A 23,876-nucleotide genomic window follows, 5' to 3' on the forward strand; every position below is an offset into this window, starting at 1 on the left:
GTTCTATTCCTAACCTTATCTTTTTTGAGCTAGTCCCTTCACTTACCTAGAGTTTAGTTTTCTCATATGTCAAGTTTAGAGGGTAATCTGAATAATCTCTAAATGACTTTCCAGCTTGAAATTGTGTTGGCTCCTCTCACTTTGTATATCTGACTTCTATTTGCTCAAAGATAAGGAAAAAATGTGCCAGCTCTGGTCGTCAAGTTGTTAAGATTTGGCCCTCTCACTGCTGTGGCCTGGGTTCATTTCCTGGTGAGGGAACCACACCACCCATCTCTCCGTTGTCATACTCTGGCGGCTGTGTGTTGCTGTGATGCTGAAAGCTCTGCTGCTGGTATTTCAAATAACAGCAGGGTCACCCATGCTGGACAGGTTTCAGTGGAGGTTCCAGACTAAGAGAGACTAGGAAGGAGGACCTGGCCACCCACTTCCAAAAGTATTGGTCATGAAACTCTATGAATAGCAGAGGAGCATTTTCTGGTATAGCGCCAAAAGGTGAGAGGATGGCACAAAAAGACCAAGCAGGGTCAGGCAGGGTTCAGCTCTACTGTACACAGAATTACTAAAAGTTGGAATTGACTCAATGACACTATCAAGGAAAAATGCAGAAGCAGCTATTATATTAGTCAGAGTTCTCCAGAGAAACAGAACCAATGATATTTGTATATATTTTATATATACTAATAAATATATAAAATATTACACATACTTTTAATATATCTAATATATATTTTATTTTATATTATATGTTTTATATATTATATTCTTAGATATTGTAATATAATATATCTATATATTTGTATACTTGTGATGTAAAATACAAATTATATATACATATATATGTATCTATATAAAATAAGATTTATTATAAAGAGTTGGCTCATCAGATTGCAGAAGCTGAGAAAAGTCCCATGATCTGCTGTCTGCAGGCTGGAGACCCAGGAAAGTGAATGCTATAAATTCCAGTCCAAGCCCTAAGGCCTGAGAGCCAGGAGTGCTGATGATATAGGTTCTAGTTCAAGGGCAGGAGAAGACCAGTGTCTCAGTTCAAGCAGCCAGGCAGAGAGAGAGAGAGAGAATTGAACCTTCTTCCGCCTTTTCTATTCAAGCCCTCAATGGAACAAGTGATGCCCACCCACATTGGAGAGGGCAATGTGCTTTACTCAGTCCACCAATTCAAATGCCAATCTATTCCAAAAACACCCTTACGACACACCCAGAAATAATGTTTAACTGGATATGTGAGCATCCCTTGGTCTACTCAAGTTGACACAAGAAATTAGCTATCACAAGTCCACCTTTTGTCAACTTGACATTCATGCACATCTCCTTAAAACGTGCTTAATCTCCAAATAAATGCAATAACAGGGTCATAATTCTGTCTAACATGATACAACCATTCCTTCATACAACCAATAATGCACTAACCTCTTGCCCAAAATAAGAAGTAAAGTCCTTGAGTGATGTTTACCTTTCACTTTGATATCCCGTAACTTAAATATTGTAATATAAATTAATAATACTTAAATACTATGATAAAAGTGAATAATTCATCTTATATGATAAGGCAATAAGAGAGGAAAAGAAACCAAAGATATTTAATACACACACACACAATTATATTCATAACAAAATACAGTAAGGAAGAAATACTCATTGCAATTACAGTCCTTGTTTCTGTAACTGATCACATGGTCATACCTAGTATTTGTAACTCCTTTCATCCACTACCCATCCTGGGTTCCCTTTGCCTTCAGGAAGTACATCAGTTGATTGTTGTTCTTTGCCTAGTGGGATGACCCAAACGTTCATTCCCTAAGGGTCTGGACCATTAGTAGTCCTGTGCGGATTGGGTTGTTGTAATTTTCCACTTACCTTAATCATAAGGCATGGTACTATTAAGAGACACCCTAAGGGATCTTCTGTGTTCCAGACATACTCTTTATCACCTCAGTTGTAGAGTAGTAATTCAATTTCCTCTTAGTAGTCAGGATCAGTCACCTAGCCAGCACAGTAAATCCCTTCTTTGCCTGTTGATTCAGAGACATGAGGAGCCCAAAGCAGCCAGGCGGCATTCTTTACTTCCAGTTTAAAAGAATTATTGTTGTGTCTTGTAGTAGAAGCATTCCTCTCTCGGGAACTAAGACTTCTAGTCCAGTAGAACATAAGGTTGGAGAAACAGGAAGCAAAAACGTTGCTAGTGTGTCACTAGGGGTAATAGTGAATGGTGCCACTCCTGTTTCTATGCCTTGATTCCTGGACCTGTGAATCTTGACTATTGGAGAAAGAGAACTACATATTGGTCACTGATTCAGAGCATATACAACCTTATAGAGAACCTTGTCTCAGCCCTCCCAGGTATTGCCACCTAGCTGGTGTTGTAACTGAGTCTTCAAAAGGCCATTCCACAGTTTTATCAAGCCAACTTCTTCAAGATGGTGGGGAACATGGTAAGACCAGTGAATTCCATGAGTATGGACCCATCACCACACTTCTTTTGCTGTGAAGTGAGTTCCTTGATCAGAAGCAATGCTGTGAAGATTACCACAACAGTGGATAAGAAATTCTGTATGTCCATGGATGGTAGTTTTAGAAAAAACATGTGTGCAGGGAAGCCAAATCTGTATGCAGATTAAGTGTCTATCCCAGTAAGAACAAAATGCTACCCCTTGCATGATGAAAGCAGTCAAATGTAGTCAACCTACCACCAGGTAGCTGGCTGATCTCTCCAAGGAATGGTGCCATATTAAGGACTCAGTGTTGGTCTCTGCTGCTGGCAGATTAGGCATTCAGTGGTTTCCATAGCCAGGTTGGCCTTGGTGAGTGAAAGTGCATGTTGCTGAGCCTGTGTATAACCTTCATCCCTGCCACCATGGACACTTTGTTCATGAGGCCACTGGACAGTGACAGGAGTGACTGGGGAAAGAGAGTGACTGGAATACACAGAATGGATCATCCTATCCTCTTGATTATTAAAATTCTCCTCTGCTGAGATCACCTTTTGGTGAGCATTCACATTGGACACAAATATCATCATGCATTTTGTCTATTCAGAGAAGTCCAATCACATACCTCTTCCCCAAATTTCTTTGTCATCAATTTTCTAATCATGTTCCTTCCAAGTCCCTGAACACCCAGTGAAACCATTGGCCACAGCCCATGAATTGGTATATAATTCCATGTCTGGCCGTTTCTCCTTCCAAGCGAAGTGAAAAACCAGGTACACTGTTTGAAGTTATACCCACTGGGAGGATATACCTTCACCACTGTCCTTTAGGAATGTCCCAGAAAGGGGCTGTAGTACCAAAGCTGTTTACTTTCAGCTAGTGCCTGCATATCATGTAAAACTATCTGTAAACCTGAGACTTCTCTGCCTCCGCCAATGGATTATAGGGAACTCCCTTGAAACCATAGGTGCATGCTGAGAAAGAAAAGACAGTTTAGCAGGAGTTGGGATCATAGGTATTTGGGCTGCTTCTTCACATAATTTACTTGTGCCTTCATGGCCTGCTTGGCTTCTGTTATGTATATTCCACCTTATTTGATGATGAACTCCTGCTGTGAATGCCCAACTTTACGGCTTAGCTGGTCAGATTACATGGAATTCATGATGGGCATTTCAGATCACATGGTAACTTAGTGACCCATGGTTAAGTGTTCCATTTCTGATAAGTCCAAGTAGTAGGCCAAGAGCTCTTTCTCAAAAGAAGAGTAGTTTGTATCTGTGGAGGATGGCAGGGCCTTGCTCCCAAATTCGTAGGGCCTGTGCTGTACTTCACCTATAGGGGCCTGCCAAAGGCTCTAAATAGCATCCCTATCTCCTATCTGGCACTGATACTTCAGGCACCATTGTATTGGTTGAATCATATGGCACAAGCAGCAGAGCAGCTTGCATGACAACCTGGACCTATTTCAGAGCCTTCTTTTATTCCAGTCCCCTCTCAAATCAAGCAGATTTTAAGGTCACTCAGTAAATGGTCCAGAGTAACACACCCAAATGTGGAACATGTTGCCTCCAAATCAAAAGCAAGCCACTAGGTGTTGTGCTCCTTTTTATTTGTAGGAAGGGCCTGATACAATCTATCCTTCACCTTAGAAAGGATAACTCAACATGCTTCACATCACTGGATGCCTAGAAATTTCACTAAGGTAGAAAGCCCCTGAACTTTTACTGGATTTACTTCCCACGTTCTAACACACAAATGTTTTACCAATAAGTCTAAAGTAGTTGCTACTTCTCACTCTCTAGGTCTAATCAGCATGTCACCAAAGCAATGAACCAGTGTGATATCTTTTGTAAGGGAAAGGTGATCAGGATCCAAATTAAATTATGCAAATTAAATTATGACATATAGCAGGAGAGTTGATATACTCTTGAGGTAGGGCAGTCATGATGTATTGCTGGCCTTGCCAGCTGAATAAACTGCTTCTGGTGAGTCTTACTGATAGGGATGGAGAAAAAGGCATTTGCCAGATCAATAGCTACATACCAGGTTCCAGGGAATGTGTTAATTTGCTCAAGCAATGAAACCATATTTGGTACAGCAACTAAAATCGGACACACCATCTGGCTAAGCTTGTGATAATCCACTGGTATGTTCCAAGATCCATCTGTCTTCTGCACAGGCCAAATAGGTGAGTTGAATAGAGATGTCGTGGGAACCACAACCTCCCAGTCCTTGATGGTGGCACTAATCTTTGAGATCCCTCCAGGAATGCTTTTCGTTTACTATTTTCCTGGGTAGAGGTACTACTTGTGGCTTCCACTTGACTTTTCTCACCATTATAGCCCTCACTTCACAGTTCAGGGAACCAATATGAGGATTTTGTCAGCAGCTAAGTTTATCTATTTCAATTATGTGTTCCAGGACTGGGAAAATGACCACAGGATGGATTCAGGGACCCCCTGGGCCCACTGTGAGATGGACCACAGCTAAAACTCTGTTGATCACCTCACCTCTATAAGCCCCTGCTCTGATTGGTGGAACACAGTGACGTTTTATGTATTCTGGAATTAGTGCCGATTCAGAGTCAATGTCCAGTAGTCCCTGAAAGGTTTATTTCCTTTTTCCCAATGCACAGTTAACATGGTAAAAGGCCATAGGGCCCTTTGAGGAAAGATGGGAGAAAGATTAATAGTATAAAGTTTTGGTAGTGTACCAGGGTCTTTTCTCAAGAAGACCTAGCCTCCCCTTCATTCTTGGGTGGCTCTGAGTCTGTAAACTCTCTCAAGTCTGAGAATTGATTGTGGGGCCATGACTCTCTGTTTTTATGATTCAGTTTAGACTCTTCGGTTGACCTAGAACTTTGCTGCTTCTTCAGATCTAGTATGAATTTATGAGGCTTCTGGTGACGCAAAATAACCAATCATCATTCTATAGGTAAGAGAGATAAAATGAGTTTTACTCAAGCCAAATTTAGAATTATAACCTGGGAAGGGCTTTTCCAGAAACAAAGCAAGCATGCTGGAGAAGCATGGTTTTCAGTACAGTCTTATACCTGTTTAGAACAAAGAATATACATTAAACACACCCAGGCTACATATTCATCAAAGTTTCAAAGAGAAATTCAGCTGTAAATTAGCAGGTCAACATGACCCTGATGTCAGGAAAGGAAACTTATTTTAGGAGTACTAATACTGGTGTCACTGATAGGGTGTTACCAATAGGACGCTACTGGCTTTGTAGGAGGGGAAGTATGCTTCTTATTTTAATGGTTAAAGCAGATGTACAATGTCTGTTTGGTAAGTCATAAATCAGGCTTTTTTTAGTTCACACCGAATCAGTTTTGAATCAGAATATTTACCCCATATACCTTAATATATGAAAATCTCTTGTCACCTCCTATGTATTTCACTTCTACGAATACCATGATCAATCAGCCAATGCCATAGGTCTTCATGAGTCAGGCTATTCTGATTGCTGCTTTGAGTCTGCTGTATATCACGATAACCATGCCCTCCTTGCCTATGACTGTTAAGTGCCACCACTTTACTCCTGTCAATTGGAATCCAATTACTCTCATTGTATTTGGGTTTCTCAATTAAGTGGCTGCAGTTCCTACTGTAAGTTTTCACCTACAGAAAAGAGTGATCATGGAGCTCTTCAAGGATGCTACAGCTCCCCTCATAAATTCATTTCTTACAGTATTGGTGAAAGTATAACTGCAGGCCCTCCAGGTCCAGTTCAACTGACCTCATCAAGAGTAATTAAGAAATTTTTTTTCAGAAAACTTGCAAAGCCATGTAGCTAGAGTATGTACAGAAGAAGAAATCTTGACCTGAAAAGACTGTGGAACCAAAGATTCTCCTCCCCATGGAACCCAAGGACTGGACACAATTGGAACTTGAAAGTTAGACTCTTATCAGAAGTGAGGGATCCATCATTCAGAAAGATCTGGTGTTAAAATTCCTTCCTCACCTCATCATAAATGTTTAGAACCTTACTATAAATGCTTGAAGCCTACCAATCAAAACCTGTCTCACCAGCGTTTCCATGTGTCAACCTGTTCTCCCTGACCTCTTAAATTTTGTCCCTAATCCTGAATCAGGTAGACAGATCTGAGAGCACATCCCCTATCTCCCTGCAGATCCATCTCACAGAATAAAGCTGATCTGTTTTCTCGAAAGCTGATGCTGTAATTAATTGGCTTGTTTATGTGCATTGGGTAGGAGAACCCCATTTTTGTGCATTAACAAAAGGTCTGTCTTCCGGACCTTCTCAGTGTGGATGAGTAGGTCTTAAATGACAAATCCACTCTAACATTTGAATCTCTCTAAGCCTTTGAATCCCTTCCTCTTCATTAAACCAATGCAAGTCTGACATTTCCACTTTCCTCACAATGGGCCATCTTTTCATCCATGTTTCAGGCAACCAAGCAAACTGTTACAGCCTTTTATAAATTCTGGAGCTGGAACATTAAATGCAAAATCTCTGCTTAGTGAGCTCATGTGAATAAATTTGGCCGGATCCAATTTTGTCATTCTCCCACCGTAATCTCACACCCCCTGTGTCCATTCCCACACATTTCCCTGGATTTCTGTTGGTATGATTTAGAAAATTCAAGTAGTTTTTTGGAGTGTATCATATTTCCTCATGGGTCACACTTTAGGGGCATGCTGAGACTTAAGTATAGTTGTAGGTTTAGAAACAAAAAGGAGTGGAAAGGTGTGTCCTGAGGAGAATCAGCATTGTTTTACATGACAATTTTCTCTGGAGAGGACATTACACTTTCCTCAGGCAAATGCATGGTTAATTTCCTCAGACAGGAGTGGAAAGGCTGATAAGACTGGGGGTGGAGAGGCTGCTGACACTGAGGGTGGAGATTTCTTCCACTAGAAAAAAAAGACTCATGAGGATTTAGGGGCCCAGTGTACCCAGTTTCATCAGAGTCTTCCCACCTGTCCCCATTCCAACTTACAGGATCTCATTCTTTCCCAATAAATGCTTTCATGACACACCCTGCAAGGCTGGGAATTCAACTTGAGTTGTAATTCAGTCAGTTTCCTTAGGAGATTCTGCATTTGATTTTCAGCAATCTTAGCCCTGTGGCTACAGGAGGTTGTGTGGCTACAGTGGCTATATATGTCTCCTTTAAGGCACATATAGAAGCCTTTAAGTCATTGATATAGTACTTGAGCTGGGAATTTGAATCCCTGAGCTCATCTTTTTCTTTCACCATTTTGTAGAGCAACATTAGGAGCAACCAGCCAATCTCATTATACTTGTTAGTTTTCCAAAAAATGTTTGTATTATATACACAGTCATCCAGTTCCTTGCTTCTTATAAGTAGCTGATTAGCTTTATCCAATGCAGATATTTTGCATATCTCTATTGTCAGATCATGCCATGGACTATCAGTTTTCTCTTTACTACTGTATATAAAGTCATCAGTCTTTAAATCTAATCAGATTAGAGAACCAATTCTAGAAACCCCAGAATCTATTCAGAAAACTCATCCTTAAACTTCTGTTCCTCTAGAAACAGTCTTGGTACCAAAATCTGTATCAGCCAGGGTTCTCCAGGAAAGTAGAACACATTTTATATATATATATATGTGTGTGTATATATATATATATATATATATACACACACAATGAGATTTATTATAAGGAATTGGCTCATTGTGATTATGGAGGCTGAGAAGTCCCATGATCTACCAGCTGGAGACCAAGGAATGTCAATGCTGTAAATTCCAGTGTGAGTCCTAAGGCCTGAGAACCAGGAATGCCAAGATATAAATCTCAGTCCAGGGGCAGAGAAGACCAATGTCCCAGCTCAAATAGTCAGGCAGAGAGAAAGAGAGAGAGAGTTCAATCTTCCTTTGCCTTTTTGTTCTATTCAAGTCCTCAATGGATCGGATGAGGCCTGCCCACATTGGGGAGGGCAATCTGTTTTACTCAGTCCCACCAGTTTAAATGTTAATCTCTTCCATCTGAAAATATCCTCACAGACATACCCAGAAACAGTGTTTAACTAGATATGTGGGCAGGCCCTGGCCCAGTCAAGTTGACACATAAAATTAAGTATCATAGCCATGTGCAAATATCTCAGAAGAATTACTCTTAATCCTTTATTTCTGAAAACTTTTTTGTTTTTAAGTGAAAAGTGATAGCAAGCCTCTTAATCTCAAGTTTGTGTGCCCATTGGGCAGTAAGCCAATCACTGAGATATCAGTGCCTGGAGATGGAGAAAGGTTTATTCAAATTCACCAAAAAAGAAGGCAGGAGAATGAGTTCTCTCAAATCCACCTTAACAAGAGAAGAAAGGATGGAGTTATATAGAGTTAAAGAGCTTGGCAAGAGGGCTTTCAGAGAAACAAAGAGGTAATTCGTGTTTCTTTTACTCCAGATAAGCCCCTGGACATTCTGACTTCTGGATGTCAACAGCAGCTGGGGGCTGGTTATCTGGTGATCCTTGAAGGCATTCTTTTTCTTCTGTAAAACAAGCTCATAAATCCTTGTGACCCTTGAGTCACCCCTCAGATTAAACAAGAACAAAGCAAATTCACAAGATTAACTTCTTTTCATCTGTGTTGGGAACAAGGTCAAACGATAATCTTATTGAATATTTACAGTAACCCTCAGGTACCCAGCTTCAAAGGGACTACCAGTTTCAAAGTCTGTTAGATTTTGATCTGTGAAGCCAAATCTATGGAGAAAAATGGAATTTGTGATTTCAATTGCATTGTTTTACCTACAGACGTGATATCATGTAGCTATGACTTTTATCATATTTCTGGAAATGTACTTCATACTCGTGAGTCTTGTAATAAAATACATTTATAATGAACATTATAATAAAATGCATTTTTTTGTACAAAGTATAAGAAACCTCTCTTAGGGTATTCCAGCATCAAAATAATGATGCTTGGTATTAAGGCTCTGCTAGGAATGAGAGGGTCTTCTGAATCCTTAAACAAACATGAAATGTCATTTGGTCTACATTTAGTGTTTCTCATGTCTTTCAGAAGTTTCTAATCCTTAAAACTAATGAGCTATAAAGCAGAACTTCTTCACAGATCCCTGGTGATTCCTCATAAGTGTCTCATTCACTTGTTCATTTATTCATTCAAAAATATTACTTGAATGTCTGCTATGTACTAGACACTATGCTAAATTCAATGTGGAAGTGGACAAAGAGATGAGGAGAGAAAGTTGGATCATGAGGACAAAAAGTTGTATATCTACAACTGCTTAAACGAAATCAGGTCTGCTTTAGCTATTTTGTATTTTGGACTTCTGCAAAAGATTTCCATGACCCAAGATTTGAAAATCACTGGTGTGGATAATAAAAACATCTCCTCCCTCATCATGTCAGTTAGTTGAAACTTCGTGGGATTTACATACACTTTCAGTCTCTGGTGAAGTTGAATTGCTTTGGATTCTTCATGTACTATATCACATTGTAAAATTTGCAGTGTCTTCCAAAGTGTCTCAATTGCTATGGTTACCAAATTGAGGAATGAGTCAAAACAGGGGTAATGTATTCTGTCTCTGGTACTCAGGAAGGGTAACAGACTTGTGAACAGTTTCCCGTCCATTGTCATGAACCTCTCACTTCTTTCTAAATATCATAAACAGTAAAAAAGGGAATAGTTCCAAATAGTCTTTGAAACTGGCTAATTCTAATTAAATTTTCAGTTGATTTTTTTGGTTTCCTGTGAGGCTCTGCTTTTATATCTTAACACATGGCTGATTGCCCTGACTAGGTACTGGCACCATTATTGTTATTATTAGCAGTAGCATTATATCATTAAAGTACTTCCTTTTATGGTAAGTTGACTAACAGTACTTAAGCAGTGCTTAATTATAAAGATTATCTTTCTTAACTTGCTAAATTTCTATCCATTCATTTATACATTTATGACATCTTTGATAAAGAAGAATGCTAGAATTTCATTTTGGCTAAAAGGATAAGATTTGAATAGACAAGGGGAAAAAATGCAAGCAAGGAAGACAAAAAGACATTCAAAACATCCAAATCCATCAATGACCTCCAAACAGGTATAAATGGTAAAATAAACTCCCAATTTATTTCTTAGCCTGTTGGTTAGACGATGATATAAATGATTTCACTATTCCTCCAGATTATACCAGCTAATTGTACTTCAACCACTCAAAAAACAAAACAAAACAATCTGTTTTGAAACTGACTGAAATGTTCCCCACATTCAGTTTGGGTTATTAAAATCTAAATCTGCTTTATCCTTTTAGCTATTAAGCAAATCCAACAGAAGCAGCCACCTATAAGAACAGCACTTTGCATTTTTGTATAGGTTTTATTTCACACAAAAATGTGCTGGTGTGGGTCTAAGGGATATACACACACACACAAACCTGTTATATCCACCAGGAGCAAAATACTTAAAATGGTGAGATTTCACAAATCTGTAGAACTGAGATAGTTAAAGTTAGTGACATTTTTTTCACATATAAATAAGATCAAATGGCCATGAACTCTTAGAAGTACTCTTTAAAAAAGTACTTTTAAGGAACTCGTGGTCTGTCTCTTCAAGGTCATCAAAATTGAAAGAGGCCTTATCCATGGGATGGGTTCAAAAGGCTGAAGTAGAGTTTGCCTTCAAAAAAGTGTATACTCAGGGGCTTCATCAACAGAGGGCTCATCAGTATCCCAGCTGTCACCATGGAAAATTTAGGACAGATTTGAAGACCATTACTTAGGTTAGACTGTTAAGTGGTTTGAAAGGGCTTAAGACTCACCACTTCTTCAAGCTGTGGGTCTTCTTCCCCACTCTCAGAGCAAGAAGGTTGCATGCTCCTCACTTCTAGGTTGTGAACTGCCCAAAGTGGAGACCATAAGCCTGCTACTGGGACTCAATCCTCATTACTAGAGAAAATGTACTATTTTTCTAATTTTCTATTATTGAATTCAGCAAACACTTTCTTAAAGCACCAGATAGTAAATATATTAGGCTCTGTGTGCTGCAAGACCACTGTTGCAACTACCCAACTCTACTGTTGTGGCACCAAAGCAGCCATAAAGAATATGTAAACGAAGGAGTGTGGCTATGTTCTAATAAAATGTCGTTTGCAAAAGCATTCAGCTGGCCCAATTGAGTTCACAGGCTTTAGTTTGAAGACCTTTTAGCTGTTCTATACAGAGTTAGGGATCTTGACATAATCTCAACCCTTAATTTTTTTTTATAACTTATTACTACATGGTTTTCAATTAATCTCTCTCTGTCTCTGTTTCTCTGTCTCTCTGTCTCTCTGTGTCTGCCTCTCTCTCACTCTCTGTCTCTCTCTCTCTCTTTCTTCTCTCTTCATTTCCTGCTTGTCTTACTCTCAGCTCTGGTGCCTAATCTTCCTCCTGTGCTATGACACGCTATTTATTCAATTGGACTAGCTCATTTTCTGCCGAAGATTCTGTCTCCCACCATTTTCTTTCTTTCTTCACCCTTCATTCTTCATCAAGTGTAGTTCAGTAAGTTAGTCATTGACTCGGGGTAGCAGTCATCTCACACTAACCACGCTAAGTATCTCACAATCAGAAGCCTCGTTTTCTTTAAATCATGCAGAGAGCCTGTTTCTTTGATTCCTAGTGATGCTGTGTATGGAAGAAATGAAGAGCAGTAATGAGGGCTGGGTTGGGGGCAAGGAGGCTTGGGTTCTATAGGGATGCACGTGTCCCACCTATCTGCCTTAGACTGAGGGTCTTATCATTTGCTCCAGGACCATAATGAGAGTTATTTGACGTTAGAGTGGTATTGCCAGCTACTATGTAGTGTGATATGTTGACTACTGCAAGGCCTGTACAGACTACTACCCTAGTCTGCTTACTTCTTATTATCACCAGCTGTAAAAAAAAAGGACTGGAAATATTCTCTCCTTAATCATGAATCTTAAAAATTTGCTCCTTCCACAATTTAATTAAAATGTGCTTTTATAAGGACTTTGATTGAGTCAGTAGCAACTTAGCAGAGAGCAGAGCTCTAATGAAATAAGACACAGGGCAGAAAAAAGTTGATAGGGAAGGAAAAGCCAGAACATGAAGTGATGTCTAGGATGGCCTGGTAAAATTGTGGGAAGCTTCACGTAGTTAAAGCTCAGAATGAGGACTCTGAGTGCCTGAAGGAATAGAATAAATCAATAGATAATTCTCTATCACAAATTTGCCTCGGGTAGGTTATGCAGTGATGTTTTAAATATGAGAAATAAGGAAAGAGAGTGGGTATGTATAACTTCAGTTTGAAAACTGATAATCAATATTGGCTCATCTATACCCTAGTTGTAAATAGAATATCTGTTGAATGGTAGAAGGACAGTTGCAAACCCTTCTATTAAAACGTCCTATTTGGGCTTGCCCGGTGGTATAGTGGTTAAGTTTGTGCATTCTTTTTTTTTTCTTCTTCTGCTTTTTCTCCCCAAATCCCCCCAGTACATAGCTGTGTATTATAGTAGTGGGTCCTACTAGTTGTGACATGTGGGATGCCGCCTCAACGTGGCCTGACGAGCAGCGTCATGTCCGTGCCCAGGATCTGAACCAGCAAAACCATGGGCTGCCGAAGCAGAGCACATGAACATAACCACTCGGCCACAGGGCTGCCCCAAGTCTGTGCATCCTGCTTCAGCAGCCCGGGGTTCGTGGTTTTGGATCCCAGGCATGGACCTACACACCACTCATCAAGCCATGCTGTGGCGGCATCCCACATAGAAAATGGAGGAAGATTTCCACAGATGTTAGCTCAAGCGAAAAGAGGAATATTGGCAATGGATGTTAGCTCAGGGCCAGTCTTCCTCACACACACACACAAAGTCCTGTTTTGTGCCAGGTCCTATGTCAACTGCTCAAGGCATACATATTAAAAAAAGGCATAGTCTCTCTCCATAAAGATCTTACTATTTACCTATTTCTCTTCCAAACTATTAAAACAATGTGATAAGTGCTACAACAGGAATAAGTGCAGTGTACTACATGAGCACGTATGAAGAGTACCTAACTCTCATTTATAGTCAAGTAATGCTTCCTGGAATAAGTTATACTTGACATGAGATTTGAACAAAATATGTTGCAGATTGAGGGAGTAGCAAGTTGACCAGACCTAAAATTGAGAGAATCAGAGCACATTTATAATTGAAAGAAGTTCAGTTTGGCTGGAGAAAGAGAGAGCAGTGGTTGCAGATAGCAGTGAGGCATGGGCATGCTGAAGTAGCTGTGTGAGCAGGATAAACTGGGAATGTCAGCAGGTGTGGAATGAACATTGACCCTGACTGATTTGCCAAAGAAAAATGAGTCCCGCTGCTATCGCAGGAACCTCAAGAAATCCTCCATGGGGTGGACCACTTAGCCAAGTGGAAGCAATGAGTCAATCTAATTTGGGCATAAATGTCAATGTCACTTCATTTGCACTGTTATGCTCATGAGGCCTGGGGACATTCAGTTTATATAAGATTGATTTCTAGCCAAGGCATTAGGGCATTTGTGGGTTACAAAAATATCCCTCACTACCCTTTGCCTATTTACTGTTGAAGGTTAAAAATATAATTAGCAATCGAGGAAAAGAGACACCAAGAGTGTGTTTGCCTACCATTTGGAGCAGGGGATCTATCAAGCCCTTCAGAATGGACAGTCCAGCTAAAGGCGTTTACACAGAATTTGTATTCATATACAACATAGTCAAGCCCTAGGGACTCCTGGAGCTCACAGCTGATAGCTGATAGTTGATAGTAGTAGCTTCCACTTCTAGCTTATGTACATGCACACACACTCTTCTCCATAGTTTCACGTTTTGATTATTATAGAATTTGGAGTCTCATATTACAATTTTCAAAGAATAAAGTATACTTAGCATTAAACTAGATTGAGTTTCTTGTCCTTTTACTAGCTCTATTTTTTTCTCATGCAGATGCCCCAATGTGAGTTCTTCATAACACTTGTTTCATTGGAATTGGCTTAGGAAACACCTGTTAAGCAGCAGGTTTTGCCGTCGTCATTGTTGTTTGCTTGTTTCTTATTGCAGAACTTTTCAGAGGCTTTAATATGCCAATATGAATTCTGGATGTGCGAAAGAGATCCACGTTGTACATTATTTGCGCCCCTTATGACCTTGAAACTTTTATAAGAGTAGAGATTATGTCTATTGTTTATTGCTACTTCTCCATATCCAATGCCTTGCCTGGTACCTATTAGGCACTTTAAATATTTGTAAAATGAATGATCATTTTAAGGGCTGATGTTCCATGGAAAACACTTCTCAAATGTATTAAGCAAATCTTTCTGTCAAATGCCAGCTAGCTAATTCTATCATATTGATATTTGGTATCCAATCCATAAAGCAGTACTAACATTTTGATAAAATGTATACTGGTAGCATCTACAATGATGCCAGGAAAGGTCAAGATGTAACAATAAGCATTTAGACAACAGGAAAATTTCAGAGAAGAGTTAGTAGATGAGAATCCTACGTAGATGGACTACTTCAGCTAAACACTGACTGTAATTTTTATTCTGCTTCTAAAACCCTTTTCGGTTGTTATGTGAACATAAGCTATGTAGTCAAAACATACTGTATAATGATCAAAGAATGATTGTTTTCCAAAATTCCCTTGGGATATTGAGAAAGTAAATTTGTTTAGTTGTTTGTTTTAGATTTTAGTAGTTTCTCAATCAAAAATAAATAAATAAGATCTCCTGGGAAAGAAGATGTTTTATAAATAAATTGGATGTGCATTCTGGATGTCCATGCATTCTGGATGACAGATGCTGAGTTCAGAAACATTTTGTCACTTTTTATTGGGAGCACCATCTTGCAGTGCACGATATGCTAATATGTCCTCGTATGATTAGAAGAATCACTGCCAGTTACTGATGTGAACAGACAGCAACTGCTAATTCCAAAGCCCAGTTGTTTAGATCAGGAAATGAAAACCCTTTAATTAAACCCCATAGCCAATTTATAATCACCCATTCTCAGGCATTCCTACAAATTTTTGCAATAAGCATACAATAAGCCTTTGACATCTGGACTTCTATGTTTATTCAGTTTAGGAACTCTACCACCATGAGTGAAATGAGTGTACACTATTCTTTTTGGTAGACTAGGGGAAACAGGTATAGGAAGTGATTCTTAATTTTTTTCTCCAACTGTAAATCTTGAGCAGGTCTTAGTAATGTATAAAGTGGTCTACATATTCTCCTTGGGAAGTTAATGAGTTTAATTTCCTGTTTTCTTCTTCTTTGTAAGTATTCGAAGATTCAAATATTTGTGTTTGTTTGCTTTTTTGCTTGTTTCTTTAAGTGATGCAGGCTAAGAGAGAGAGAGTAAACAGCAGTAAGAATTGAGAAGATAAGATTGACATTTGTGCTGATCTAAGATATTATAGCTGAATGTGACCTTAACGATTTTCTGGTCCATGAAGGATACATGGGCTTCTGCTGGGTTGCCAACTCTGAATGTCTGTAGCTGCCTGAAAAACTATGTTGAGAAAGATCCTGGGGTTTTGAGGTAAGTGAGAAAGATTGTCTCCATTGATTAAAGTGCCAGTTGTGGGGAGATGCTGTAGTCTAGTGACTCCAAATCTGTGATCTAGCCTTTGCAAGTATTTCATATGGGGGGTGTGTATACATACTGAACCACATGTAAGTGTGAAACTGTTGTCAGAATTATGGAGCAGTTTATGTCTGCAAAACAACATCAGCCTACTGATTAAGCAAGTGTTATCCCTTTTCCACTGCTAGACTTACTGCAGGTAAATGTTCTGTGACAAGAGCAATATGTTTATGTGCATGTGGATGGATAATAAATTATGAGCCATAACTTTGTCTTTAATACTTCTGGATATGTGGTGTTTGACTCCTATCAGCCACAGATTATACAAGGCAAGGTTCAGGAGGGCCTCTTTGCATAGAAGCTTTCAAGCATTCTTGCTCATCTATTTGAATAGTTCTGTGGAGCCCTGGGATTCTATGAAGGTGTCTCACAGGCTACCTCAGGGACTGATACATATGATTCCAGACTCCTCACCTATGCCCATGCATGTACTTTGAAACTTAAAAGACAAAGAAATGAAAAGTTTCCAAGCACATTGTTATTGTTCTTTTAGCAGCAGAACTTGTTAAAAAAATATTTTGTTGTTGGTGCCATCGAGTCAATTCCAACTCCTAGCCACCTTGTGTACAACTGTGCAGAACCCTGCCCTGTCTTTTTGCACCGTTCTCTCACCTTCTGGCACTATATCAGACAATGCTCCGTTGCTATTCATAGAGTTTTCATGACAAATATTTTTGGAAGTGGGTGGCTGTTTCCTTCTTCCTAGTCTGTCTTAGTTTAGTCTAGAAGCTCCACTGAAACATGTCCACCATTATAAAAATTATTTAAACCACTGATATAGACTCTAGTTTGTTTTCTGACTATGTTTTGTGAATTATGCCCCAGAACAGATCTTAGAATTTTTTCAACCTTTTATGAGATTAATATTTAAAATATTAATCTTTAAGAAAACAATGAGTTACCAATTCCCAAATGGTGTGTCAAAACAGACTTCCCATTTGAATAGTCTACTGCATATTTTATTTTTTTCCCTGAAGGTTTCCTTCCAACACTGAAAATGGGCTAACCAATATTCAGAATGGAGGGAACGGTCTTGCTAAGGAAGATTGCCTATCTCCTCAATATCCAAATAGAATACTATGTTTATTTAATTTCATTAGCCCTACTCTGTTTACTGCAACCAGTGCTTTACCAGAGCTCTCTTGTATGCGTTCGGGAGAGCCTATTATTAAATTTTCATTAATTTTGCAAGCCAGGTATGAAACAGTCATTATTTTAAAATACAAATTATTTAAATTTACAATTAAATAAATAATATTAAAAACAAAGAAAATAAATACTCTAAACCCTTAACTTCCTAATTACTCTTCAATATTTGTACTGTTATCCATGCTCTTGAGGTTATGTACATCTCTTGCATCTGTGTGGTGGAAATACTGTATAATGGTATGCTGCTGTGCATCTCTTCCCAACTCTTTGTTCAGTGATGTCATGATGACAGCTTGAAAACAGGAATCAGCAAATGCTACAAATTGCACTTACCCCCTTCCTTGATTTAAAATGGTGTTTCTACTTTCCCTATATCCAGACTTATCTGCTATCACTCCCATTTCCACAATGTATTTTTTTTATCTTCAGTCAGACAAATGCATCTGTGCTAAGGAGTGAAAGAAAAAAAGTCGTCATTTGTTGTTTCTCCTCAAATAGTTTTCTCCCAGTAAAAACCATTGTTGAGGGTGTGTCTCTCTCCTGACATAATGAGGTGATGGATTTCACTGACCCTTCTAGAGTTCTATGGTTCAGTTTGTTAAATGAATGACACAAAGAAATGGTTCACACCATAGTGCTAACTAACTAAATTAACCAAATTTTCACCTTGAAGCTAAACTCTTGCAGTGGTTAGCAAGCTTGCTCTTGGTATTAAACCCTGCTGACTCCTTTAGGCATTCATCCTAGGTTAATTAATCTCTAGTTGGCAAAAATTTGTTTTAAGTTATCAAGACAGCTTCTTGAAAATGTCTACTTGTTCACAGAACACTTTGGGGTAACCAGACTGTTTCTAAGAAGACCTATGATAATGTGGTAATGCTTGGTACTTCTCTAGTGCTATATTAGATGGCAGCTGCTTCTAGAAGATATAACATAAGAAATCAGGGTGAATGATGCTATTTAGACATAGACACCTGCAATTCCTGGATCAAAGTTGACTCTATTAGTCAGGATTTTTGAAAAAAACAATACTAAGAGAACATGTTAGTGCAATGATTGTTCCACTGTACCAAGTTAATCATGGTCCAGGGGTGTTATCTAAAGCCTCTTTCACATCTCAATAAACAAAAATAAGCACAGCAAAATATGTTTTGTACTCATGGAATCTTATGAACTTTTCTCTGATAGCTTACTAGCTTGGTAGGTATTTTTTAAGCTATCATTTTAAGGCAAGTGGCATTGCCATATATATTCAATGGAAATAATACCATTGTATCTTTAGAAATTCAAGCTTTTTTTTTCTATTTGTAATCAACATTTTCCCCATCTTTATGAGTCTGTTTGGAAGGGATAGAGTGTTCATAATTGTTGCTATAATAACTTGCCAAATAAACTTTCATAATTCAGTGGAAACATTAATAAATCATGATATGAGAAGAATAATACTGATGGAATAAAACCAAAACAGAAGGTTAGATGCCAGTTAGTTCTTAGCTATTCAACAGTAACAGGAAAATATTTGACTGTAAAATCTCCAACATCAGTCTGGAAATAGGATGCACATATTCCCGAATGTCCAAATAAGAAAGGCCTTCAGAGTGATATGAACTCATTACTTTGGTAAGTAGTTGGTCACTCAGTTTTTAGCTTCCTTCAGCTTCTTTTCTGTTGAGAGGGCCATCAGTACTTGTTTGTCCATTATTTTGGAGGATGAGTTTCCTAATGCCACACTAAATGAGCAACATGGATGTGCAAAGACATCAATGAGCCACTGATTTCCCAACAAGTTTCATTAAAATTTGAAGTGCAAATATTGGCGCATCACCTTCCTATTACAAATATATCCACATCAGTCCTTCAAAGCTTATTTTATGCATATTCTAGAGCACTCCTCTTCCTTGATTTGGTTGCAAGTAGGGTTCTATGACCACATTTGATGGAGTTGAGCAAGACAAGGTACAAAGCAGAAAAATTAATTAGCTAAATTAATAAGTATCATATAAAACCAATAGGAGGATGTGTGCAACTTCTCAAGCCCTTAAGAATGGAAAGAGGATAATACATTGCACTATTAAAAAGTGTTACTGCTGGGGCTGGCCCCGTGGCCGAGTGGTTAAATTTGCGCGCTCCGCTGCAGGCGGCCCAGTGTTTCGTCGGTTTGAATCCTGGGCGCAGACATGGCCCCACTCATCCAGCCACACTGAGGCAGCATCCCACATGCCACAACTAGAAGGACCCACAACTAAGAATATACAGCTATGTACTGGGGGCCTTTGGGGAGAAAAAGGAAAAAAATAAAAAAAATCTTTAAAAAAAATGAAAAAAGTGTTACTGCTAGTAGCTTATTTCCTCACACAGAGTCCAGAGGAAACTACCAAAAACTGTTTTTCGCTCTAGGTTTTGATTGTATCATTCTACTCATACTGAGTTTCTAGATGTAGGAGTGTTCAAGAGTCATTTCTCTAGTCTCCTCCAAACAATTCTTAGCCTTTAAATTGCTCTGAGTCTCACCCAGTTTTCTCATGGTGACCCAGGAACAGAAATCAGGAATACTGGATATTCTGCAAAATGTGGGACAATCTTAAAGGATAAGTTTCAATCCTGTGTCCCATATGACTTTTGAATTTCTCACTGGACATTCATGTAGCATAAAAGGAAAAAAAGCTAACAGTCATAATCTGAATCTAGAACTTAATTGTTTTGCTTGCAAACCTAAAACATTTTTCACATATTTAATATACACTGATTTTTTGAGGAGTAAAACTACCAAGTAAATCAAAGGAAGACTGTACTTTGTTTTGCTTAGAAAGTTACCAAACCTTGTTTGCCACTCTGGAAAATGATGTCACCAAAGATAATGCCACTTGTGGTATTTGAGTCAATAGTACAACACACTTGTATCACTATTTGTAGCTTTCATGTTCATAGCGATGTCTCACATTAGGTAGAAGCATCTGATAACTTCATTATAGCTTCTAGTGTAGTTGTGCCTGAGTATTTGTACAGTGAAGTACATATTATCTCATTATGAATTGGTTATCTTGTATTTATTATTTTTATTACAGTTGAGGCAATATATCTAATTAAAAACACGTGTGTAGGTAAGTTAGATCATCTGAGAATTTAATTTCAAGATAGTAAAGCAGGGAACTATTACATATTTTATGTAAAAAAGAGAATATTCAGTCTTATTGACAAACACTGGTATATATTAAACTCCCAACCATACTACAGAATTCCAGAAAATGAATTAAGTGTGTGCCTGAATGGGTGAAATTCCACCTTGTGACATGTGCACCTCTATCATCACAACACTTATGTACTTGAAACCTCAAAATCAATCCCCTTTATTATTTTTTTTTGAGGAAGATTAGCCCTGAGCTAACACCCGTGCCCATCTTCCTCTACCTTATATGTGGGACGCCTACCACAGCACGGCGTTTGCCAAGCGGTGCCATGTCCACACCCGGGATCTGAACTGGCAAACCCCGGGCCGCTGAGAAGCAGAATGTGCAAACTTAACCGCTACGCCACTGAGCCAGCCCCTCAATCCCCTTTAAATGAATAGGGCAATATACAAAGGAATATAAGTGTAATAGAGCCTGGATTTGAGTCTCTCAGTATAGCCCATTAAGTCAAACACTTTCTTTCACCCCATATATGTGACTATGGGTCCTTCAGGAATGTGCATTCTCAATCGCTAAAATCCTCCAATGACAGAGAAGAATTTTTCTTATTGCCACATCTATCATTTAGTACAATTTATGTGACAAATAAAAGAAGACAATATAAATCAGCTTAAATCATAAGAAATTTATTGCCAGGGGTAAAATGGCTCCGGGATTGTTTCACCTAGTAACTCAAGTATGTTGCCTAGCACCTTTCTTTCAGTCAGTTCCTTTTTATGAGGTATCCAATTAATTCTCCAGATGGTCCCCTTATGATTGCAAGATCACTGCTGTTAACAACCGGGGCTACATACTTTCTCCTACATATACAGAAAAGGGGATATCTCCTTCTCAACCACTGAACAAATTTCTATGATATTCTCTCTGAATAGATTAACCTAATTCAGGTGTCTTTCTGTGAATCAATCTCTACAACTGAAATAATGCCATATAATGGCTGGCTTTGGCCAATTAGGGCTCAACCATGGATCCAACCTAAAATAAATCCTACCTAATGTGCATGGTTGCTACGCAATGCAGAGAAGAGTAAAAAGGAATTGGGGAGGCAACAAACTAACTATGTCCAATAAACTACATTTCCCCACAGTGCCTCATCTTAGCCTTAACAGGAAAAAAGTGTTGAATAAAAAACTTAGTACCTAACAAGAAGGGCTGTACTTATTTTTTATGAGGTAGACTCCTTTATTTATCAATTTTTACCATTTTTCATTCCCAAAAGGAATTTATATATGCTATATATATTATTATAGAAAAAGAAAACATGTACTCTTAAAAAATAATCTGTGATGAAGAATGTTCTGGGGAAAGCCAGCTGCCATATTGTGAGGAAACTCAAGAAACCTGTGGACAGACCTACAAGGTGAGGAACTGAAACCTTCCAACAACCATGTCAATGAACTTGGAAGCCAATCCTCCTTCCCCAGATGACTACATGCCCAGTTGCAGCTTGATTGCAGCCTCATGAGTGACTCTGATGAAAGAAATTGAGGAAGACACAAATGGAAAAATATCCCATATTCATAGATCAGAAGAATTAATGTTGTTAAAACGTCCATACTAGCCAAAGCCATCTATAGATTGAATGCAATCTCTATCAAAATTCCAATGGTATTTTTTTACAGAAATAGAAAAAACTATCTTAAAATTTGTATGGAACAAATAAAGACCCTGAATATCCAAAGCAGTCCTGAAAAAGAAGAACAATGTAGGAGGCATCACACTTCTTGATTTCAAACTATACTACAAGGCTATATTAGTAAAAACAGTATGGTGCTAGCATAAAAGCAGACACACAGACCAATTGAACAGAATCAAAAGCCCAGAAATAAACCTCTGAATATACAATCAACTAATGTTTGACCAGGATGCCAGGAACACTCAATTGAAAAAGGATAGTCGCTTCAGTAAACAGTGTTGGGAAAACCAGACAACCACGTAAAGAAAAATGAAACTTGACCCCTATCTTACACCACTCACAAAATTAACTTGAAATGGATTAAAGACTTAAAATAAGACCTGAAACCATAAATGTCCTAAAAGAAAACTTAGGGGGAAAGTTCCTTGACATTGGTCTTGGCAACAATTTTTGGATATGACACCAAAAGCACACACAACATATGCAAAAATAAATAAGTAGGACTATCCCAGACTAAGAAGCTTCCACTTAGTAAAAGAAACAACAAAATGAAAAGAAAATAAAATCTATGAATGAGAGAATGAAGAAAACAAAATGAAACAAAACAAAACCTAAGGAATGGGGGAAAATAACTCCAAACCATATATCTGATAAGGAACTAATATCTAAAATATATAAAGAATTCATACAGCACAATAGCAAAAAAAGAAAAATCTGATTAAAAAATGGGCAAAAAGCCAAATAAACATTTTTCCAAAGACATACAAATGGCCAACAGGTACATTAAAATATGTTCAACATCACTAAGCATCAGGGAAATGCAAATCAAAACCACAAGGAGATATCACCTCATACCTGTTAGGATGGCTATCATCAAAAACACAAGAGAGGGGCTGGCCTGGCAGAGTAGTGGTTAAGTACATGTGCTCTGCTATGGTGGCACAGGGTTAGTTGGTTCAGATCTTGGGCGTGGACCTACACACTTCTCATCAAGCCATGCTGTGGCTGCATCCCACATACAAAATAGAGGACTATTAGCACAGATGTTAGCTCAGGGACAATCTTTCTCACCAAAAAGGAGGACAAGAGAGACAAGAGATAACAAGTGTTGGTAAAGATGTGGAGAAAAGGGAACACTTGTGCACTGTTGGTGGAAATGAAAATTAGTACAGCCACTATAGAAAACAGTATGGAAGTTCCTCAAAACATTAAAAATAAACCAACTGTAAGGCCTAGCAATCCCACTTCTGGGTTTATATCCAAAAGAAATGAAATCAGGGTCTTGAAGAGGTATCTTCACTATGTTTATTGCAGCATTATTCACAATAGCCAATATATAGAAACAACCTAAGGGCCTGGTAATGGATGAATGGATAAGAAGATGTGCTGTATATATCCAGTGGAACATTATTCAGCCATGAGAAAGAAGGAAATCCCACCTTTTTGTTTTTTAAAGATTTTATTTTTTCCTTTTTCTCCCCAAAGCCCCCAGTACATAGTTGCATATTCTTCGTTGTGGGTCCTTCTAGTTGTGGCATGTGGGACGCTGCCTCAGCGTGGTTTGATGAGCAGTGCCATGTCCGCGCCCAGGATTCAAACCAATGAAACACTGGGCCGCCTGCAGCGGAGCGCGCGAACTCAACCACTCGGCCACGGGGCCAGCCCCAGGAAATCCCACCTTTTGATACAACATTAATGGACCTTGTGTACATTATGTTAAGTGAAATAAGTCAGAGAAGGACAAACACTGTGCTAAGTGAAATAAGCCAGACAGAGAAAGACAAACACTGTATGATATCCCTTATATGTGAAATCTATAAAAGCCAAACTCA

The 23,876-nt window shown here is 38.6% G+C and overlaps 1 pseudogene; it reads right to left on the bottom strand.

Annotated features, from left to right (window-relative positions):
* Positions 1-1,662: 1,662 nt before the first annotated feature.
* LOC138921792 (uncharacterized) lies at positions 1,663-5,170 on the bottom strand (annotated as a pseudogene).
* Between the last annotated feature and the right edge of the window lie 18,706 nt (positions 5,171-23,876).

Source organism: Equus caballus, chromosome X (assembly GCF_041296265.1).
Source record: "Equus caballus isolate H_3958 breed thoroughbred chromosome X, TB-T2T, whole genome shotgun sequence".
In the NCBI taxonomy this organism is placed as follows: Eukaryota; Metazoa; Chordata; class Mammalia; order Perissodactyla; family Equidae; genus Equus; species Equus caballus.